This window comes from Adiantum capillus-veneris, chromosome 20, assembly GCF_014529385.1.
Source record: "Adiantum capillus-veneris isolate H3 chromosome 20, ASM1452938v2, whole genome shotgun sequence".
Classification (NCBI taxonomy): Eukaryota; Viridiplantae; Streptophyta; class Polypodiopsida; order Polypodiales; family Pteridaceae; genus Adiantum; species Adiantum capillus-veneris.
The window spans coordinates 42,026,859-42,041,110 of NC_140950.1; positions in this window are offsets into that span (position 1 = coordinate 42,026,859).

Genomic DNA, 14,252 nt, shown 5'->3' on the forward strand with positions numbered 1-14,252 from the left:
AACCCCGCCATCTGCACGCATGATGACCATGTGGACGATTTGCAACTCTCTATTGCAAACAAAAGCTACCAACCAACCATGGTAAGATTTATTGTTAGTGAACGGATTCCTAGGGAGGATCACAAACAGTTTTCTTGTCGTGGTCACGCTTCGAGGGCTCTTGCAATGTCATATGATTTGGATTAGGAGCTTCGCCAAATCCCCGAGCTTAGTCACATGGTCGAGAGGTACTTTGTGATTTGGGATGGTAATCACCGGTTGGAGGCATGGATGCAGTGGATGAATGAGAATGACATCCCAATTGAGAAGGCATCAAAGGTGGAGTGCATGTTGATTTTCAGCCCCATGAGACAGCGAAGTTTCTATTGATTTTGGGTATGATCAATCGGTGAGCCCTTTTTTTTTGTGAATGTAAATGCATCTTATTTTTTAAGTATATAAATTACAATCGAGTGTTAAACAGAGCCACAAGGGTTTCAGTGCCTCACACAACTGCTCATGATATTTTCATGATGAGAAAGCTAGGGTTGGCGGACCCTACTTCACTTGCAAAAATTCCTCGAAAGAGCACGTTTGGCAGCAGAAAGGGCTTTGAATTTTAGAGGTCCAAACAAGTCAAAGTGGCTAAAATTGCCAATGGTTGTCCTTGTGCAACTACTTTGGAAGGTATGCTTTAAACCAATGCTAAATGAGAATATGTTTTGATTGCGAAATCTTATTATGTGTATTTTGATTGAGTCCTTGGCAAATGATAGGAAGAGTTCGATCATTTATTTAGTAGTAAAACGGAAGGGCTGCCATCAAAAGGGAATTTTGACTACTAGTTGGAACCTGATGCATACGAGGGAAGCATCAATCTAGTGCTATCTCAAACGGAGCAATACTTTACGTGCAAAGGGCTTGAGATAGCCACCATTGCAAATCCAAAGAATAGCAGCAATTTTTTCCAGAAATGTATATCATTTATAGGTTGGGGCGAGAAGACCACGAAAATGACACCCTCGAGAGTGGCATAGGTTGTGCGTGCACCCATTAGCCCAACAGAGTAAGTAAAATTCGTTTAAGTCATTCGATACATTTCTCTTTTTATTATGTAGCAATCAAAAATAAGTCTCGCTTTTCCTTTGATAGGAAGTGCCGCTTGCTTGATTTGCTCCAAGGCGGTGATGCATCCTTGAAGGAGAATGGCATCAGTTTGACGGAGAAGGCCTGGATCCAGTGGCTTTGATATCACGTGTATTGGTGGCAATTGGAAAGGTTAGATTTAGTGATTATGTGCACCAGCTAGCAATTTGTTGATAATGTAACTTGTGACTTATTATTTGTTGCAGGAGAGTGCTTGAGATGGCCGAGAAAATGGGGCTGAGAATCATGATGTTGCTATCCAATATGAGAAGGCTGAAGGTAGGCATGGTTGCACACTTGCCCACACATTACTGACATACAGACGCAAGCACTTTGAGAAGGCTTTCAAGAAGTGGAGTGCTCGGATCAAGTCCACACAAGATCCGGAAGAGCAACCCCATTTTGCTTGTACGACACGACGCTTGTTGTACAGGTTTGATATCTTTAATTGACAAATTAAGAATGTAGTAGGACACACTAATCTTGTTCTTGGTGGCTCAAAACATTGTGGTCTGTCTTGTAGATGGTGGAGAGATGCTCTTGTCTTTCCCATTCCCGAGCACCCCAGTGATGCATGGTGCAGGTCGGAGAGAGAGGATACGGGCTTATATCCTGACGAGTGGATAGACGACTTGCGGCCAAAGGGAGAGTGACTCAAGCGTCCTTGGTGGCTGGACTACCCGGACAAGGAGTACCCACCCGAAGAGGAAGAGCTATACATAGGTATCATTCTATATAGTTTTTACCTTTGCCATGAAGCAATACAACATGGGCTCAATAACTCTTCTTTTTTAATCAATAGCAGAGCATACTGCGTCACAAAAGAAAGCAGTTGTGATAGAGGATGCTCTATCTCCAAACACATCAAAGAAACTGGACAAGAAGAAACAGACCTCAAAAGAAAGACTCGCAAGCACAACCGACTGACAAGCAACATGGGAAGAGAAAGAAGAGGGGTGTAGTTTCCAGTGATAGTGAGAGTGAGGATGTGGTTGCAGAGTATTCTGTAGAAGTCAGCAATAGTGCTCATAGCCTTGGTGTAATGAGACACAGTGTATCGACACTATCCTTCACTCCAAGACCAGTGGGGGGCATCCAGGAGTCCCATCCATGTTCACCATCAAATGGCAAGGTTGGAGAGGACCTATCAGACATGGCCAGAGTTGTGGGAGATAACCATCCAGGTACATGAAAATGGTTAATGTTGTGTTGTTCTCTTTAGCATTGCTTGAAAGATATATTTGATCTTATGGTGCTACATACAGATATGCATGTAGAGCCACACCACCTTGCAGTGCATGCTAGTGCCAAAGAGTTGGACAAAGCTATTCAAGATGTGTTGTGCAATGACAGGTAAGCCACGCTTATTTACAATCATAGTTATGTGCACAATTTTAGTGCTAACAAAGATTGCATGTAGTTCTATGTAGTCACTACGTAGATTCTTGGGCTCTCTATCAGGAACAGGACAGATGAACCCCAGCTTGAGATTGTGTGGCATACGTTTGGTGTACATGGCCTTTCCCTTACACACTAGGCCACATGCAACTAGCACGAGTGGGGTTCCTTTATGGAACCAATGGGATAGTGAGCTTGTGCATGCTGCATCCCTTCTAGCATCCGAGTTTCTTTTGGTTGATGGCATGATTGGGGTGTCATGTCGTGCAGAACATCTATCCATTGTCACTTCGAAGGCAGAGGGACCTGGTTTCCAGTTGTTAAGGATATTGTACATATGGCTGCCACAGTCTAGTTGCATGACTGTTCAGGACTATTTATAGGGGTATGTTTTTTTTTTTTGATAATGAATAGTAACTTCGATGTTTGCATGTCAAAAAATAATGTTTTACTTCCATTCGTAGGTTGGTACTTTGTCGCTGGTCATTTTTTCACCCCTTGGAGCTGGTGGGTGTCGGCTTCCAAGGTACGACCGTGCGAATGGAGAGATTGCAACAAATGTAGTGGCTTCTCTGCAGATGACGACATGTTGTGGGAGAAGCTACCGGGTTCAGATTCCACACAGTGGACGCTTGATCGTATGGGCGAGCCTTATTGTAGTTGTGTTGAGAGGAGTCCAGCGTTTGCCAGGTGGTAGAAACTTTCTGGAAGTTTTTCTGATTGTTCCTATAAAATTATAGGTATAATAAATCTAAAGGTTATGTTTTTTTTGTAGATGGCTACTAGGTACCTTCACAGACATGGGAGATGCTATGTTGGATTGTTTTGCAGGAGTTGGGACATTGGCAACACAATGTTTTCTACTACATAGACATTGCATCAGTTGTGAGAAGGATTGGGCAGTTTTTAGTGCTTGTCTGGAGCCAGCTCAACGCCTACCGTCCAATGTAGGCTCGACATTGATGTTTCATAGGAGTGCCAGAGCTCAGGTAACTGAGCAACCGAAGCAGGTATCCGAGCAGTTTCATCCGCTTGACCCACCTTTCCTGACACCACTCGGCAGTCAGGGCGGGGCAGTAGCAGCACCGTATCCCACTTTCACGGCCCCAATTTTGGCATGGCGTGCAACTGGAGCGTCTCTCAGTGCATTCATTGCATCCACATCTGAGGCCCCGCCCGGAGTTGATCCATTGCCTCTTTCACTACCTACAGCCCCCCCCCTCCCACATATAGTTCGTACCCTCTACCATTTGGAGGAGTTCCCCCACCATTTGGTGCACTGTCCCCGTTGGCACGACCTTTGTTTCCTCCAAGAGCATACAGCCCCCCACCGCCCTTCTTTCATCCATGTCACCCATGATGTATCACCCCCCATATGTATTTACTTTTGATGCAGTGGAACACATAGATTTGGGGTTTGCTATATGAAATAGACCTTAACTATTGACGAAGGAAATTTGGAATGGCGGCCTCTACACCAAAACAAACTCCATTGCGCCACAAGGGAAATGAGATAAGGGCACCACCTAGTCTTGGAAGCGTGGGCTAGGACCGCTACACAAGAGAGAGAGAGAGAGAGAGAGAGAGAGAGAGAGAGAGAGAGAGAGAGAGAGAGAGAGAGAGATCACTATGAATGAAGCATTAACCTTAGTGTGCGTACAAGGAATGGATGACTTCAAACACTCCCAACACAAATAGCATGTAGATTACCAAACAACCACTCAAGGATTAGCCAAGATCACATCAAGCACTCTCACACATATATAAAAGATTTCTCTTAATTAACATAAGTAAGAGAAGGAGAGGTTACTAGCATGAAACAATTTGCACTCTAGAATGTGCAAGAATAGAGTGAATGAATGAGCTTATGGGCTCATGGTGAGTGATACAAAGACTCAATGGGGCTGAGGGAGGCTTGAAATTACAAACGGGAAGGCCTCTTTATATAGGAAAGAGAGTGATTAGGAGTGAGGTTAAGATCCAAGTGTAATTTGTACAAATGAAGCTTGATTAGGGACATTCAACCAATGAAGAAGCTCCTTCCAAGTGATTTGTTGATCAATTAGCTCCATCATCACTTGTGTTGTCTTCACTCCTTCCTCCATAGCTTGAGTCCAAGAGCTTCCTTATTTTAAAATGTAAAGAATCTACATAAAATCAATACATATCTAGTAATAATAGAAAGGGGTTGAATGAGAACTTATGAATTACAACAAGATTAAGCATGACTTGATAGGTGATTAGAAGAGGAATTTTGATGGGTTTTTGAGCTTGAGAGAGAGGAGGAAGGAGAGGAGGGTGAGAAGACTAATGGCTGATTTTTAGAGAAGGTCTCAATGTGGAAAAGGAAGGGTGTGTGTGTGTAAAGGTAGAGGGGGTGGTCTCCACCACAGTTGAAAAAACTGGCGTCCGCCATTTTGGCCATATCTCCTAGACCGTAGATACAAAAATTATAAAAAAAATATGGCCAAAATCTCCAGCTCATCAACTACAACTTTGATGAAGACAACTTTTCTTGGATCGGAGTGGAAGTATTTTTTAAAAATTCAGCAAAATCATGTGTCTGGTTCCTTCCTTTACCAAGTCTTCCACTTGGGTCCCATTTGTTTGAATCATCATATGGCTCCAAAGCCATGATGATACGAGCCACTCATGACCCTTGAATCATGGGTGCATGGCTCCACAACCACATCATATCTTTTCTTTTCACATTTACATATTTTCCCTTCCCTTTACCACTAGGTTCTCCCTCTACCTTTCACCTCTGGTGAACTAGTCAAGAAAAAATTCCTATCAAATCATTTTTTTTAAATTTTTCCAAGAGGTTGTTCTCACTCTTTCTTTTATTGTAAACCTCTAGAAGCAAGGAAAACCAACAAAATATAATAAACAGAAATTTGTGATAGGCTCGGATCATAGCCCCCCAAACCTGGCTAGGGGTATTTATGCCTCTAGCCTACTTTCTTTGATCTTGAGCTGACCTTATCCTGATGTGATAAGGCTTTAGACGCAATCCATTTGTCCTGGTCTTGTGCACTTTACCATCAATGTCTTGAAGTCTGTAAGAGCGGGCCTTCCCATCGGAAAAGAAACTTTCCATCCTTACGAGTGTCGAAGCGATTGTCATATCGAAGCACCAGAGATCCCTTTTTGATGTCTTTGGATGCTAGCTTTTTGTTGAACTTTTCTCTGCGCTTCTCTGCTTCTTGAGAATAGTGGTTGATGGCTTCTTCACGATCCAATTGCAGCCTCTCTAGATCCATGATCCTTTGATGTACTTTCTCCTTTTGAGAGCCTACCTGGCTACCCAATATTCGAAGACTTGTTATCTTCACTTCAATGGGCAAAAGCGCCTCCTTTCCATAAACCAAATGAAAGGGTGTGTACCCTAATGTGGTTTTGAAGGAGGTTCTATAGGCCCATAGAGATCCATTCAGGTGTTTGTCCCAATCTTGGCGCCTGGCATGTACCTGTTTGGTGAGAATTTTGCAAATGATTCCATTTACCTTTTCCACCAAACCATTGCATTGAGGGTAGTAAGGAGTAGAGTGTTGATGATGAATATTTAGCTTCTTCATGAGTTCTCCTACCAAGTCTGCTCTAAACCCTGGTCCTCTATCAGATAGTATTTCAAGAGGGGTGCCAAACCGGCAACAGATGTGGTCAAAGATGAACTGACTCACATCCTTAGCAGTAATTCTATTGGTCGGCATAGCCTCAGCCCATCTAGTCATGTAGTCTACTCCCATGATGATGTACTCTTTACTTGACTGAGTGCGTGGTAGAGGCCCTATGGCATCAATTCCCCACTTCTCAAAGGGCCCATATACCTTTATTGGGTTCTGAGGTTCAGCTATGAGCCGTCGTGGTCCTGCTTTCTGACATTCATCACATGTTTGACACCGGTATTTGACATCACGATGAAGACTTGGCCAAGTAAACCCAGCTTGTAGAACCTTTCTACTAGTGACGTCGTGTGCAAAGTGTCCTCCGTACATATCATCGTGGCAAGCTTTTAAAATCTCTTCAATTTCACTCTTCAAAGGCACTCTCCTAAGCACACCATCCTTACCAAGACAATACAAGTCATCATTTACTATGCGATACCTGGTAGCCTTCCTAGCTAACCATCGCCTTTCCCCTGCATTCAAGTGTTTAGGAGCCTCTCCTTGCTCCAGAATGTGCATAATATCTTCCAAGTCCTCCTTGCCTTGCTGAAGTGGAAGTTTGATGGCCACTGCTCCCACTATTGACTCATTTAACTTTGATGATGCTAGGTGGTCTGCATCCTTGTTCTGGTCTCTTGGCACATGATGTACTTGTGCCTCCCTAAATCTCCTCATAAGAGCTTTGGCTTCTCTCATTTTAGTAGAGAGACGGGCATTTTTGCAAGCCCATGTACCTTGCATTTGCCTTACCAAAAGCATGGAGTCACCAAAAGCGTTTAATCTCTTAATTGAATTATCGAGGCACCAACAAAGGCCATGAATTAGAGCATGATATTCTGCTTCATTGTTGGAGTGGACATCTTCTAGAGTGATCCCTTCACCATGGATCCTCTCTCTCAATGGAGATAAGACCACGATGCCTGCAACTGCCTTATCCTTGGTTCTCTTGTATGCTCCATCAAAGTAGAGGCTATAAGCATTGACCAAAGCCTCTGGAGCTGGAGGTGGTGGAAGTTCCTTTCTCTTCAAATGGAAAACTTTTTCATAGCACTTGTTTGTTAAAATGTCGGATAAGCATGCTCGAGTTGTTCTTTCAACCTGTATTGTATAATCAAACTCTTGAAGTCGCACCACCCACTTTGCTATTTTGTCAGAGATTTTCATATGTTGTAGTGCATAGGGAAACATATCCTCCACAGTGATAATTACAAACCTCTTCGGCAGCAAGTATGGCCGAAATTTGGTTACCGCAAACATGAGAGCTAACACTAGCTGTTCCATCAGGGTGTAGGCCTTCTCTGTGTTTTCCATGAGGCGGCTAGCAAAATACACAGGCCTCATAAAGGATGTTTTTGGATCTTTTTGTAGGAGGGTAGCACCAATGGCCTCTTCTCCCACACTAGGGTTTACAAAGAATGTTTCTTCCCAACAAGGTTGGAGGATTACAGGGAGTGACCCTAACATTTTTTTAATCTCTCTAAAATGCCCATCACTTTCTTCACTCCAAACAAGCGTCTCTTGATGAGTCAGCTGTTGTAGAGGAAATATCACTTGGGAGAGTAAGTGTATAAATCTACTCAAATTCTTAGCTTTTGCAAGAAAGAGATTAATTGTTTGATGGAAGTTGGGGAAGGTAGATTTAGCAATGTTTCTATCTTTTCAGGATCTACCTCGATTCCATCAATGGACACTACATGCCCTAATAGTGTAACCTTGCTTTCCCCAATGTGACATTTGTCCTTGTTTAGTTGTCCACCCAGCTTAGCTAAACGAGTAAATCCTTCATCCATCTTGCCGAGATGCATACTTTTGGAGCTGTAAATACAAAAGTCATCTATGAAAACCCTTATGGACTTACCAAAGTAAGGTTGGAAGACCATGTTCATGAATCGTTGAAAGGTGGCTGGAGCGTTGGTGAGACCAAAAGGCATGACTCGAAATGCAAAACATCCCCATGGTGTGATGAAAGTAGTCTTTTTCTGGTCCTCCTCTGCAATGCGTATTTGAAAGTAGCCAGAGTAGCCATCACACACTGTGTATCTCTCATGGCCTGCTACTTCATTTAGAATCTCATCTTGAAATGGGAGAGGGAAGTGGTCCCTCTTTGTTGCAGCATTTAGTGGCTTGTAATCCACGCACACTCGTCATTTACCATTCTTCTTTGGCCTTACCACTATTGGGGAGACCCATTCTGAATCTTATACTGGGTATATGAATCCTGCTTCTAAGAGTCTCTTCACCTCAGACAACAGTGCATTTTGTTGCACAACTCCTAATCTTCTTAGTTTTTGTACTACTGGCTTGCTCCCTTCTTTTAGATGGATATGATGCTTCACTGCAGTGACACCTGTAATGTGAGTGTAATCAGAAATAAACAATGATGCATGCTTCTTGAGAACATTTACATAACCTCCTTTTCTTCTTCCTTTATATCCTTGGATAACATCTCCTCTAGGCTGGCATCCCACACATTCTCCATTTGGATCCTTGGGTTGTCTTCTGATGAGGTAGTTTCCTTTATGGTGACGCCCATGACTTCGAGAGTGCTATCACTCTCTTCACTTGAACTCTCTTCCTCGTCCATAGATGAGGAGCATCCACTTGAGCTCCACTCATCAGCTGACGTCTCTAGTTCAAGGTTCTCTTGTCGCCCATTCTTTAGGTTATAAACCACCTTCCGACTATGGCCACCCATACGAGGCCTCAACTCCAAGTCTCCTGTTGCCCAATCTTGCCTAGCTCCTATACCCATGAGCCAAGGTCGTCCTAAAATAAGGGGGTATCCTTCTCCCTTTACTGGCATCACATAAGCATCAACCTCTGTAGTGATTCCAAAAACAGAAACTCTCAAAGCTTTCACTACACCCACACAAGTGACAGAGACATTATTGGCCATTTTTGCCCTAAAGTTTGATGATTCCATTACCTCTAAACCCAATTGATGCATTAGCTTTTCTGTCATGACACAAACCTCTGCTCCACTGTCAATGTAAGTTTTTGGAATCCGTTGTCCCTTGATTTGAGCCTCCACCAAAGGCACTATATCCTTGAGACCATATGCTTTGATTACACTTACTAGCTTACTTCGCTTTGCCCTCGTGCTCACCATTTTTTACCATTGTCGTCGAAGCTTTGGGGAGATATGAAGTAGTTGTGGCCACGTAATCTTTGGTCCTTGGGAACTCACATCAGCTGTCAAGTCATAAGGTTGTGTCCGAGATCCCATAGGGAAATCAGAGATGTCAATTTGAGACCTAGTACGGGTATTTCTCTTCTTGGCTTCATCTTTAGTTGCCCGAGATGTACTTGCTTCATTGCTTGCATCCTTGCTTGTTTCTTTACCTACTTCATCTTGGACACGCACACATTTGATAGGCATTGTAGCCACTTCATCTATCTTCATCTTCCCTTTAGCTATTTCTTCCTGGTTTCTTCTGCCCTTGAGGACCTCCTCCACCCTTATGATGCTCACATTTGGTTGAGTAGCAGGGGCTTGAGCTTGAGCACGAGGTGGCTGCAAAATTTGAGGTTGCAGTTGCTCTTGTGCTTGAGCTCTAGCACGGGGAGGACTTACTTGTTGTCGAGGACCTCTGACAGGGTAGTCATATCTTCTGGGATGAGGGCAATTATACATGCCGTGACCATTTTCCCCACAATTATAACACAACATTTCCCTTGCTTGACGTCGCATTGGTGGCCGATTCCCACCATTTCCCTCAATAGGCCTTCTTGCACCCTGCACAAGATTTACTCTCAACCCCTCTAGCTGGTTTGTGAGATTGTTTATTTGTTGGAGCATATCTTCTTGTTGACCTCTATTGAGGTCTGGTGCATTAGGCACATTTGGAGGTATGTGAGAAGCTTCCATAGTTGTGATATTGCCTCCCAAAGCTAGCTGGCCAGCTTGGGCCTGATAGAGAATCTTTCTATTCTTTTCCCTAGCAATTCTTAAGGCATCTTCAAAAGCATTTGGAAATTTGCTCTTTACCTTCTCCCTTAGCAAGGGGTACAAACCTGAGATAAATCGATCCTTTTGGAGGCAATTGGGAGCTCGCTCACCAGGGTTTAGTGAGTCTAACCATTGCCCCCAAAGTTTCAGAAAACCTTCCTCATAGGTTGCATAACCATGAGGGTCAACTTGATGAAGGGCCAGAAGCCGTTGCCATAGTTCTTCTGCCGAATTGGCTCGTTGAAATCTTCGTAAGAAAGCCGCCTTCAATCCCTCCCAATCAATTCTTTGGGTTGGATCTAGAGCCTGGAACCATACCCTAGCTTCTTCTTTGAGCACCAAAGGAAAAGCTCTCAATTTCAATGCTTCATCATCCCTCCCAGAGACAAGGAAAGCCATCTCCAAGTTATCCAAAAAATCCCCAGCATTTTCCCCACTACGCCCGAAAAAATTTGGGAAATCCATCATAAAAATGGGTTGCCTTCCTCTCAATACAGCACAAAGATGAAAACGTCTAGGCCCAAATCATATCTTATTAAGGGTAGAATAAATGGATTGATAGATGCATTAATCTCAGCTAGACGACGAGGGCCTAGTAAGTTCCTTATGATGTTTTGGAACCTAAGCTTTGTGCTAGCTATTATATGCACAGTTTGTCTAGCAAGAGGTTGGAAAGGTCCATATAAATCCCTATGATTCATGGAGTATGCTTAAAGCAAGATGAAGATGTGAACATCAAAAGATACATTATACTCCAAAATAGGAAATATTATAGGGTCAGGGGACAACAATATCTCTCTCAACCTCTCAGCTCCAAAATAGAAGACCAATCTTTGTTGGAAAAAAATATTTCTATCAATGCGCACATTCACCCTAACATTCTAAACTGATTGAAAGTTGTAGAAAATGGGATTATTCATTGGTGCATTAAATACAAACTTCCATGAAGCACTTCATTGAAGTTGAGCTCTCTTGGATCCCACCATTTGAGAGATGTGAAGAATTTGCTCACCAGTGATTAGCCTAGCTTTGGTGTGACCATCTTCAGCTTTGTAGAGTTCATAGGGTTCGATGGCTACCCTCTCAACCACTTTGAGCCTTCTTGCTAGTAGTAGTTGGAGTGCATCACCATATGTAGCCTCTTGTCAATACCGCACCCCATTGATGTGTAGCTCCCCCTCCAAAAACTTGTTAATACCCGAGTGTGAGAGTGCTTTCACCACCTGAAGTCGAGGCTTCAAAGGAAGTGTCTTCACACTAGCCACAAAGCACTCAACACAATTTTTTGACCTAGGGACTTGATAACTACAAGATTTTCCTTGAAGCAAAGAAGGGTGTGTGTAGTTAACTCTCTTTACCAGCATACGTGCCGTTTGTCGATAAAGACGCTTCTTTTCTCGAGCTTCTTGGGGAGACCATAGTGGAAGTCTCGGAGAATTTGATGGATCTTCCTTCATAGGATTGACAAAGCGCTGCTTGAGAACTCCTCCGTGGGGGCACCAATTTATGACGAAGGAAATTTGGAATGGCGGCCTCTACACCAAAACAAACTCCATTGCGCCACAAGGGAAATGAGATAAGGGCACCACCTAGTCTTGGAAGCGTGGGCTAGGACCGCTACACAAAGAGAGAGAGAGAGAGAGAGAGAGAGAGAGAGAGAGAGAGAGAGAGAGAGAGAGAGAGAGATCACTATGAATGAAGCATTAACCTTAGTGTGTGTACAAGGAATGGATGACTTCAAACACTCCCAACACAAATAGCATGTAGATTACCAAACAACCACTCAAGGATTAGCCAAGATCACATCAAGCACTCTCACACATATATAAAAGATTTCTCTTAATTAACATAAGTAAGAGAAGGAGAGGTTACTAGCATGAAACAATTTGCACTCTAGAATGTGCAAGAATAGAGTGAATGAATGAGCTTATGGGTTCATGGTGAGTGATACAAAGACTCAATGGGGCTGAGGGAGGCTTGAAATTACAAAGGGGAAGGCCTCTTTATATAGGAAAGAGAGTGATTAGGAGTGAGGTTAAGATCCAAGTGTAATTTGTACAAATGAAGCTTGATTAGGGACATTCAACCAATGAAGAAGCTCCTTCCAAGTGATTTGTTGACCAATTAGCTCCATCATCACTTGTATTTTCTTCACTCCTTCCTCCATAGCTTGAGTCCAAGAGCTTCCTTATTTTAAAATGTAAAGAAACTACATAAAATCAATACATATCTAGTAATAATAGAAAGGGGTTGAATGAGAACTTATGAATTACAACAAGATTAAGCATGACTTGAGAGGTGATTAGAAGAGGAATTTTGATGGGTTTTTGAGCTTGAGAGAGAGGAGGAAGGAGAGGAGGGTGAGAAGACTAATGGCTGATTTTTAGAGAAGGTCTCAATGTGGAAAAGGAAGGGTGTGTGTGTGTAAAGGTAGAGGGGGTGGTCTCCACCACAGTTGAAAAAACTGGCGTCCGCCATTTTGGCCATATCTCCTAGACCGTAGATACAAAAATTATAAAAAAAATATGGCCAGAATCTCCAGCTCATCAACTACAACTTTGATAAAGACAACTTTTCTTGGATCGGAGTGGAAGTATTTTTTAAAAATTCAGCAAAATCATGTGTCTGGTTCCTTCCTTTACCAAGTTTTCCACTTGGTTCCCATTTGTTTGAATCATCATATGGCTCCAAAGCCATGATGATATGAGCTACTCATGACCCTTGAATCATGGGTGCATGGCTCCACAACCACATCATATCTTTTCTTTTCACATTTACATATTTTCCCTTCCCTTTACCACTAGGTTCTCCCTCTACCTTTCACCTCCGGTGAACTAGTCAAGAAAAAATTCCTATCAAATCATTTTTTTAAAAATTTTTCCAAGAGGTTGTTCTCACTCTTTCTTTTATTGTAAACCTCTAGAAGCAAGGAAAACCAACAAAATATAATAAACAGAAATTTGTGATAGGCTCGGATCACTGTGTGTAAGGAACTTCTGTTTCTCTTATTAATAGTGTATTGAATGAATCCATGGTGTTTTTTGTTTGAATGTAAGTTGGTCGTGAAACGACAATCAAATTTTAGTTGAAGAGAGAGAGAGAGAGAGAGAGATGAGTAGATTGTCCCTTCTTTTGGGAATCCGCTCGCCCGATTCTTAAAAAGCACTCGCCAAAAATTTCTCGCCCAAAAATTGCGCCCAATGCAATACACATCTTGTAACACTGGTCTCTTCAGCAGTAGGAATACAATCTTGTAATACACATCTTGTAACTCTGGTCTCTTTAGTAGTAGGAATACAATATTATAGAACTTACAGACAAGTGTTGATGCACTCATGCATTTGGCTATAATGAAAGCATGCAAGCCTTTCATTATCTACATCCAAATGGCCTTTACTTGGAGCAAGGTATAGTGATATGACGACCCATTGTACATGTTGCACACAATAATCCAAGAGAAAAACAGAGACTACTTTTGGTAGAAGAGACAATCTCTTGGGGAAAAAAACTAATAGTGCTTTCTTATCTATGCCACACTTTTTGATGCTACTTATGAAAGTGATAAAAGCTAGGACCAAAAAGGTTAAGAACCTTTTTGTTCCTAGAACCTTTTACTCTTCTACTACAACCTTCTAACGTTAATTCTCAAGTTTAAAAACAACCAAAAAGAAAGAAATATATGCAAAGAAATTCAAGCAATTTTAATAGATGCAACTATTTCACAATTATTTGGTGATCTTTGTAAGAGAAACAAGCAATAACAAAAGCTCAAAAAAATTATGTCCTTAAAAGAAATTTCAACTAAGGTTTAGATAGGTCATGTGTCATTTTCTCTAATTTGTCTCTAAACAGCATGGAGGCGAGGCATTGGCCTACACTATACCACATCGGTGCAAGACATTTCAGGCAATCTATAGCTAAGTAGATGGAGTACACTATGCCTAGTAGTACAAGCTAGGTCAATGCCCTAACAAGCACCGCGTCAGTGCGGTAGGACTTAGAGCTAGTGTTTGGGAAAAGTTTGCCTCAACTTAGCCATGACCCGCTTGGAAAAATCAGAATAGTCGGTTAATGGGAGGGTGAGAAAGAGAAAATCTGTTACAAAAACTCAA